Consider the following 10,161-nt stretch of genomic DNA (forward strand, 5'->3'; position numbering starts at 1 on the left):
ACTGATGACATTATGGAGATTGGCAGAGTTCTTATTACAGTTTTGACTATCAGAAAAGGACCTAATAGCAGTCCTATTATAAAAGAGCTTAATAATCACTGATATAATTTTAGGAATTTTTTATAGGATCATCTAACAGTCTCAATTAACCAGGACCCCCTAGATCTCTCAAACACTGGACTACCAAAATGGCAGCATATACCAGATGATATGAGGCCCTCAACACAATACAGCAGAGGACTGTCGGGTCTGCATTCAGTCAGAGAAGATGTGCCTAACCCTCAAGAGACTGGAGGCTCCAGGGAGTTTAGAGGTATGTAGGATGGGTGGTGGGTGCTGGGGACATCCTTGTGGAGACAGGGGAACTAGAGGAGGTTTGGGATGTGGAATAGTTGGACTGGGATGGGAATAAAATCTGGAGTGTAAATAAATAAATGATAAAAAAGACTTAAGAAGTGATCTATATACATATATGTATGTGTATATATACATATATATGTGTGTATATATATATGTATGTATAATCACTACAAGACAGTACATCAACAGGAACTGCAGAAATCTGCTTCAAAAAGGTAGGCTATTACTTAGTGACTGTTATATATGTTTAGTATAATGTCAGGAAAAGCATTTTAATAGCAGGAATCTTTCCTAAAATGAATTCCCTTCTGCCGTTGTCTAATAAGGCAGAACCTGTCTCAGATTATATAATAATCTGATGCAGGCCATCTCAGGAAGATCACCTGCTAGTTATTAGCTCATCCCTTTATGATTCTTGACATCATCCTGAGTGAGGTAACCCATATGGTATGTATAAAAGAACACATAAGGTATGTACTTACTGATAAGCAGGTATTAGCCCAAAAGCTCAGAATACAATTCACAGACCACATGAAGTTCAAGGCCAAACTGTGGATGCTTCAATCCTTCTTAGAAGGGGGAACAAAATACTCACAGGAGGAAATACGGAGACAAAGTGTGGAGTAGAGACTGAAGGAAAGGCCATCTGGAGACTGCCCTACCTGGGGATCCATTCCATATACAGACACCAAACCCTGACATTTTTGCAGATGCCAAGAAGTGCTTGCTGACAACAGCTTGATATAGCTTTCTCCTGAGATGCTCTGCCACAGCCTGACATATATAGAGGTGTATGTTTGCATCCAACCATTGGACTGACTACAGGTTCCCCAAGGGAAGAGTTAGGGAAAGGACTGAAGGAGCTGAAAGGGTTTGCAACCCCATAGGAAGAACAATAATATCAACCAACCAGACCCCCCAGATTTCCCAGGAACTAAACCACCAAACAAAGAGTACACATAAAGTGACCCATGGCTCCAGTCATATATGTAGCAGAGAATGGCCTTGTTGGGCATCAATGAAAGGAGAGGCCTTTGGTCCTGTGAAGTCTTGATACCCCAGTATAGGGGAATGCCAGGGCAGGGAGGTGGGAGTGGGTGGGTGGGGGAACACCCTCATAGAAGCAGAGGGAAAACAGGGAAAGGGGATAACATTTGAAGTGCAAAAATTAAAATATCCAATAAAAAGGTAAAAAAAAATACCCCCCAAAAATCATACAACTAATGCTCGAGTACAAGAAGTATAAGGAAGCTCTGAATAGTAGAATGAAAATGGGAAGGATAATGAATGGAACATAAGAAATAAACAAAGGAGTGATTTTCCTCACATTTCTTATTGCATCCATATGTCTTAAACAGAAAAGTCCAATTCAGAGTCACCAATAAACAGAAATTAATACTGAAGTTGAATCTTAAGAGTTCTTTTAAATGTGTAGCACAGGCTGGCCTCGAACTCGTGATCCTCCTGCCTCTGCCTCCTTCAGCAAATCCTACCGGTGTGCGCCACCACAACCGGCATAAAAAAAAAAAAAAGAGTTCTTTTAAAAGTCAGTTGTATGCTGTTTGGTTGGGGCAAACGTGAAGAAACGCTTCATTGAAGGGAACACAGGTGTAGAAGGCTAAGACAGACTCTTGAAGGAATGTTTTGCTAAAAGCACACAGAGGAGAGAGGATGTTCTGCTAAAACAAGCACGTGAGAGACAGACATATATTGGTCTGCCTTGCATGGTGTAGTTGGGCTGCATTTGTAGGAACTCCATAGAGAGAAATGCACCAAAAAGCTTCTGCTTTTGTTGCTGCTTCCAAGGACTTAGCTGATTGGATGCACATGCTGCTACAAGACCCACACTGAGGCATGACCTGTTCTGAGGCAAGACAAATGATGAAGCAAGGCATATGGAGGACATGTGATGTTTGGCATGTATAAATAGGATTCTAGGGAATGACAGAGACAGAGCTTGGCTTGCTGGTACAGCTAGCTGTACAACACTTGTGGGTCTTCTGTCTTGCTTCCCTAATAGAGGGACAGCTGAGAACTTCTGGTGTTCCTGCTGGTTCCTCCTGCTGACTAGAGGGGAGGCTGAGGCCTGGCTGTCTCTGCTAGGTTTGTCACCACTGTTGCCAATCTGATTGTATGGAACTTAACTGCTGGTGTATTTGTGAAGTGCTTACTAGTGGATCAAGCTGCCTCTGCCTGCTAACCTGTGAACTAAACTTATGATTTCCAGACAACACAAATGGGAGTTGCTCCAAAAAACCTTTCTAAACAAGTCCATTTCCCTGAATTCTTTCTTTTCCACTACCTCTGGTGGGTGGTGGGTTACAAGGAAGGTTTAAAAACCATCATTAAAAATAGGATTTGAAAAAAAGTAAAGTTACACAATATATGTTTCCTTAATGGGTGAACAACATAAATTTATTTAACAATAATTTTCCTACTAAGCCAAAACAAACATAAAAGCCAATGTCCTCTATCTCATGTACTACTGGTTCCAGCAATTTCCAAATACTAGCTAATTGGCTAATCTAGCACTCCCCACTCGACCACAGAAGAAAAGTATAATCTTGATTCCCACTTCTGCTGGAACCAATAAGACTCAGGTCAAGAGCTAATAACCTCAAACCTGGTGGCGAGCATTTTCTTTTTTTTTCACACAGGAATGGTATTGTTGATGCTAGTAGATGATCTTCAGTGACTCCTTAAATAGAAACAGCCCTGATACCAATTACTCTACCCTGCATTTGTCAGGCTTGTAAGCCAGGGTACAGTGAAACCACCATACTGGATCATCCAGAAGACAGAAAAACAGCAAAAAGAGGGAGAGTCTCATCAGCTTTAAAGAGATAACTTGAAGTAGGAGAGGGCCTGTAAGCTCCCTAAGCCTGGGATTTAGAGGAGTGGAGGGGGTCTATAGGACAGGAAAACATGGCAGCTATCATGCAAAGTTTGTTTTGTTGTGGGATTGTTTAATAGGGAAACAGATGATCCATTGCTGAAGGTAGTGAACTATATACACAGATAAAAGAAAATAATGGCTTTTTCTGTCAAACAAAAACCCATTTCACAAGATTTCTGAAGAATGCTAAATTTGGGTAGCAATTCTCCTGTTTATTCACTAAGAGTCTGGGCTGAGGTAAGCATAGATGACATTTAGGACATTATCAATAGCACTGTGTAACAGTACTTTGGATAGTTTATTGGTATTTTTTTCTGAAATATCACCCCTCTACACACCAATCCCTTCCAACACACCTGCCCCAACACTAGATAGACTAGAAAGAAGGGTAGAAGGGTAAGAGGGTGTTGATATTGTTATACTATGTCCTGTTGATTAGGGCAGTTGAGTTCCTTGAAGCAAAGTTGATCTTTGTCATCAGAATATCTCCAACCAGCAATCAGAATCTAATATGCAGCAAAAGCAATCAGCAACTAACAACAGCAGCAGTAGAAACTAGCAACAGCAGGGATCAATAGTAGCAAGGGCAGACACATGGGGAGAACAGCAGCCACCAGAGCCTCTCAGGCTCTGGCATTCATATAAACTCATAAGAATCCCCAGAATTTCAAATTTAAACTATGTTCAGATAGCAGAATCACACTGGTCAGTGCACAAGATAGATCATAGTAGCAACCCATTATACCACACCTGGGATTAAAACAAAAACATATTCACATAACATGATTTGGTTTTTAAAGAAACCAAAATTCTCACTATAGTACTGCCATTTGGGGGGGGGGGGGGCTCTACATGGACTTAATAAGACTGAGCAGGGAATTGATTTATTTTCTATTAGCTAGTGGCAATTTTGTTACATTTCATCCTATACAGAATTTGGTGGGTTGGATAAATTCTTCCACATGGACAAAATATATAATCCTACATAGATTAAATAATAAGGAACAAAGTGCTAAATGCAGAGTAATTAGTAGCAAGAGCCACTGTTCTCTCTCTCAGAAGCACCATCACTATAGGAAATAGAAATTCATAGGAAATAGATACCTCTCTAAGAATAAAAAGCAAAAAATGTGTAGGAAATTACATCCTTGTAAGTCCATTTACTTCTATTCATTTTCTGTCATTAGATGCATCAGGAAGCTGAGTCTCTACTACCTGTAGCTACAAAATACAGAGTCATAAAAAGCCACGGTAGGAGCTCAACTTTCATATTCATTCAGAGTCATTAAGGAAGTAAGAACTAATACCACCAATGAATAAAACTAAGCAAATAAAAATCTTGAATGCAGAAAAAGATAATTCAAGAATAGCAGAAAACCTAAGCTGATACCATACAAACAAGAAAGAAGTAAAACAGTGAAAAATAAATAAGATACACAACAACAACATCTACACAATGAGCATACTCGCACAATTGCCTATTTTAGGCAATGTAAAACAGAATAATAAAAAGAAAATATTTTGCCATCCAACCTTTTAAATGGTGACTAAACAGAAATGAAGTGACAACAGAAAGCTTATACCAAAGGTAAAACCTCTAAAACACACACACACACACACACACACACACACTCATCTTAATCTCAGGAACCTATCAATAATTTATATGTAAAAATTGACATCACATTATGTTTCCTGAACATTTTAGCTCACATCCAAAAAATCATTCCTAGGTTGATGTCAAAAAACATTCCATTTATTAAAAAAGCAATTTAATGGAGTTAGACATTTAATTATTTCTGAAATAGGTCAATTTTTTGTTGTTGTAAGGAAAGAATTTCATTTTCTACTTATAGATATATACTTTTTACCAGTATCACTTAATTAATACACATGGTCAGTAGTGACCATAATGAGAGTCACTTCAGAGAACTAATACAGGAAATATTTCTCTTGAAAAAGAAATAAAAGAAAAATGATAGGTGTGAATCAAGAATAGTAGAGGTAACAAATTTTCTGAGTTGGCGTACAAGTGGAAAAAACAAAATAAATGGTAGTTATTATCAAAGGACTAGACCTACTTAAAACTTAAATAAATATAATAATGAATATCTGTAAGCAGGAAGTTAATTATCCAGTTGAAAGACACAAATAGTGAGGTAGGAGGAGAACATTGCTGAAATAATTTCCTTAAGTGGGGAAAAGGGGATGAGATATCCTAATGAGGTGGACGAAATTTACTATCAGTAGCAGCTTAAAATATTTCTTGAATAACTGTATGGCAGAATTGTGAAATCACAGGAACAGAGAAAGATGAAATATGTTAGTCTATGTCAATATAGAGTTATTCTCAGAGTAGAAAGCTAGGTTAACCTTGAAAATAAGCAAGGGGAAGTTTTAAAATATAATACTAACTAGGAAAAGGTAAAAAAAAAATCTCTGAATTTTTTAATTCCTTTGTTTTGTAATGTCTTGACACGAGTATATTGTTTGTCCTGTTTCCTCACTAGTTAGCAGGCAATTCACTATGGTATTCTGGTCTGAATTAATGCTAAGTAATTGATTAATATCTAGGCAAGAACTTAGTTTTTCATTTGCTGTTACTCCAGTAATGGATTTTTTTCTGATCTGTAACCACTTATGCGTGAATACAATCATCAATACAAAGGACCTGAGAATTATTCTAGTTCAATGATATGCTGGATGATATAGACTGGTAATATGTGACTTGGTCAAAGACTAGATACTGTTGAAAAATTGCTTTGAACACATTCATCATATTCCCTATTCAATTAAGTTTATTAAGATACTTTTACATTTACATATTTAATTTTATGTGTGCAAGTCATTTGCATGTATGTACATGAGAGCATCACATAACCACATGAATACCATGCCAGTAGAGGAGAGAAGATAGTGTTGGATCCCCTGGAAATGGAATTATAAAGAGTTGTTAGTTGCCATATGGTTACTGGGAATTGATCCTCATCTTCCAGAACTGCTGAACCATCTCTCCAAACTCCAGTTCATGAATATTATATATTTACTAGTATCTGGTTCTTTTTTCAAACACCTTTAAAATGAGTTACTATTTCTTTGAGAATTTTATGCAATGTATTTTTATTATATAAATCCTTCCCCAACTCCAGGTCTGCCCTCATCTCCTTACAAATACAATGTTTTGTCTACTTTGTTTATCTGATAAAAATCCAATTTGTTCTATCCAAACTCTCTTGGATATGTGGCCTACCATGCAGTGTGTTGGATATACCAAGGACCACAACCTTGAAGAAAACTGATTCATTGTCTCCCAGTATCTATCAGTTGCCAATCATTCCTTGGGTATGGTAGGATTTTTGTGACCACGGCCCCTTCTCATTCTCAGGTCTTCTCTGTCTTGATCAGGTCTTATGCATGCATTTATAACTGTTATAAGTTCCTGTGTGTAATGGCACAGTTGTGTGAGGAAACTTTCTATTGTAGTCATACACAGCCTCTGGCTTTTCCAGTCTTTTTACTCACTCATCATGATGATCCCTCAGCACTGGGGAGAAGAATATAATACACCTGTGATACTTAGGGGCATGGTAGTATCTTTACCATGTGAATAGGACCTCTAGTATAAGATACTTGAGCATATAAGCAAGAGAGACAGTTTAAACTTATAAGTTTGAATAGACCCTGGGCTATACAATGAGACCCTCACTCAAAAATAAAAAAAACAAAAAACAAAAAACAAAAACAAAACAAAGGAAAACACAGTAAGAAAGAAAATGAAACGTAAAGATAGTAGTACCTACAAGAGATCCCGTGGTAGTTAAGCCATCAAGGTGACATTAAGACTCTTTGCTTTGACTTTATTTCTTTTCAGTGAGAAAAATTTGTTCTCCCATACATAATTAGAAGGCTCAAATAATTGAACTGTATATTTAGTACAAAAATTATCAAAATGATGACAAAAAGCAAATTTTCATGTTTAATTGTTAATGATCTTTTGTGGTTTATATAATAAATGAAATAGTTTTATACCACTCTATTGATAAATTCATGTGATTTAAGCTAATGTACTACTCTGTTTCTTCTAGAAAATATAACACTTTCTTTCATTATCTTTTGGTATATTTTGGACTCAAGTTAGAAAACATGTTGCATTTCCATTGCAAATGATTACTCTTTTTTTTTTAAAGATGGGAGAATATAAGTAACATTCAGTAGGAGCCATTCCAAACACTTCACATTTTAACATAATCTGGGATAGAAATGTCTGGTGTGTTACTGTCTTGGTGTTGGAACAGGAGCTGTGAAGCACAAGGTGAAGCATCTAGTTCACTGCAGTGGACCTGAGGTTAAGATCTGCTTCCATGTGTATGTGGGATTTCTATTGTTTTTGTTATTACTGAAGACCAGCCTTAGTCCATGGTGATTTGATAGGATGCATGGGATTATTTCAATCTTTTTGTATCTGTTGAGGCCTGTTTTGTGACAGATTATAGGGTCAATTTTGGAGAAAGTACCATGAGGTGCTGAGAAGAAGGTATGTTCTTTTGGTTTAGGATGAAATGTTCTGTAGGTATCTCTTAAAACCATTTGGTTCATAATTTCTATTAGTTTCACTGTGTCTCTGATTAGTTTCTGTTTCCATGATCTGTTCATTGATGTAAGTGGGGTGTTGAAGTCCCCCATTATTGTTTTGTGAGGTTCCATGTTTGCTTTAGTAAAGTTTCTTTTATGAATGTGGGTGCCCTTTCATTTAGTGTATAGATGCTGAGAACTGAGAATTCATCTTCGTAGAATTTTCCTTTGATGAGTATGAAGTGCCCTTCCTTAACACTTATGAAAACTTTTGGTTGAAAGTCAATTTTATTCGATATTAAAATGGCTACTCCAGCTTGTTTGTTGGTATCATTTGCTTGGAAAATTGTTTTCCAGCCCTTTCCTCTGAGGTAGTGTCTGTCTTAGACACTGAGCTTCATTTCCTGTATACAAAAGAATGCTGGGTCCTGTTTACATATCCAGTCTGTTTGTCTATTTCCTTTTATTGGGGAATTGAGTCCATTGATTTTAAGAGATATTAAGGAATAGTGATTGTTGCTTCCTGTACTTTTTGTTGCTAGAGGTAGAATTGTGTTTGTGTGGCTATCTTCTTTTAGGTTTGTGGAAAGAAGATTACTTTCTTGGTTTCTCTAGGGTTTAGTGTCCATCCTTATGTTTGAGTTTTCCCTCTATTATCCTTTCTATTGCTGGATTTGTGGAAATACATTGTGTAAATTTGGTCTTGTCATGTAATATCATGGTTTCTCCATCCATGGTAATTGAGAGATTTGCTGGGTATAGTAGCCTGGGCTGGCATGTGTGTTTTTATAGTGTCTGTATGACATCTGCCCATGATCTTCTAGCTTTCATAGTCTCTGGTGAGAAATCTGGTGTAATTCTGATAGGTCTGCCTTTATATGTTACTTGACCTTTTTCCCTTACTGCTTTTAATATTCTTTCTTTGTTTTGTGCATTTGTGCTTTGATTATTATTTGATAGGAGGAATTTCTATTCTGATCTAGTATATTTGGAGTTCTGTAGGCTTCTTGTATGTTTATGGGCATCTCATTCTTTAGATTAGGGAACTTTTCTTCTATAATTTTGTTGAAGATATTTACTGGCTTTTTAAGTTGAGAATCTTTGCTTTCTTCTATACCTATTATCCTTAGGTTTGGTTTTCTCATCTTGTCCTGGATTTCGTGGATGTTTTGGGTTAGGAGCTGTTTGCATTTTTCATTTTCTTTGACTGTTGTGTCAATGTTTTCTATGGTATCTTCTGCACCTGAAATTTTCTCTTGTATTCTGTTGATGATGCTTATGTCTATGACTCCTGATCTCTTTCCTAGGTTTTCTATCTCCAGGGTTGTTTCCCTTTATGATTTCTTTATTGATTCTATTTCCATTTTTAGATCCTGGATGGTTTTGTTCAATTCCTTTGCCTATTTGGTTGTGTTTTCCTGTAATGCTTTAAGACGTTTGTGTTTTCTCTTTAAGGGCTTCTACCTGTTTACCTGTATTCTCCTGTATTTCTTTAAGTGAGTTATTTGTGTCCTTCTTAAAGTCCACTATCATGAGATATGACTTTAAATCAGAGTCTTGCTTTTCTGGTGTGTTGGGGTATCCTGTGGGCTCGCTGTGGTGAGAGAACTGGGTTCTGATTATGCCATGTAGTTTGGTTTCTGTTGCTTATTTTCTTGCCCTTGCTTCTTACCATCTGGATATCTCTAGTGTTAACTGGTCTTGCTGTCTTTGACTGTGACTTGTCCCTCCTGCAAGCCTGTGTGTCAGTACTCCTGGGAGAGCAATTCTCTCCCGGATGAATTTGGGTATGGAGAGCTGTAGCACAGTGTCAGTTTTGAGAGCAGAAGGAAAACTGAAGAATCCTGTCTCCGGCTATTTGATTCTTGATGACACTGGGCTGGTCCCTCTCGGGCCAGAAATTTAAGCAGAAGTGGTGCTATTACCCGTGCTGACAGGTGTGCCAGCACTCCTTCCAGACCAATTCTCTTACTGCGGTATTTGGGTATGAAGTGCTGAGGCAAAGGGCTAGCTTTGGGCATTGTGGTGCAAGATCAGCCCCAGGTGCAGATGGAAACCAGAAGGATCCTGTCCCAAGCTGCTCCTCGGTTCCTGTGTCCTGAGGTCTCTGGGTGGGTCCCTCAGATTAGAAGTGGTGGTCTTACTTGTGCTCACAAGAATGGCTCCACTCCTGGGGGACCAGCTCTCTCCAGGTGGTATTTGGGTATGGAGCACTGTGGCACAGGATCAGCTCCTGGTGCTGTAGATACAAATGATTACTCTTAATCTTTTCTCTGTGGATCTTGAAATTCTCCTCAGGGATCTGAAAAAAAGACAGTTCTACTTTTTTTTCT

The sequence above is a fragment of the Arvicanthis niloticus genome, chromosome X (assembly GCF_011762505.2).
Source record: "Arvicanthis niloticus isolate mArvNil1 chromosome X, mArvNil1.pat.X, whole genome shotgun sequence".
In the NCBI taxonomy this organism is placed as follows: Eukaryota; Metazoa; Chordata; class Mammalia; order Rodentia; family Muridae; genus Arvicanthis; species Arvicanthis niloticus.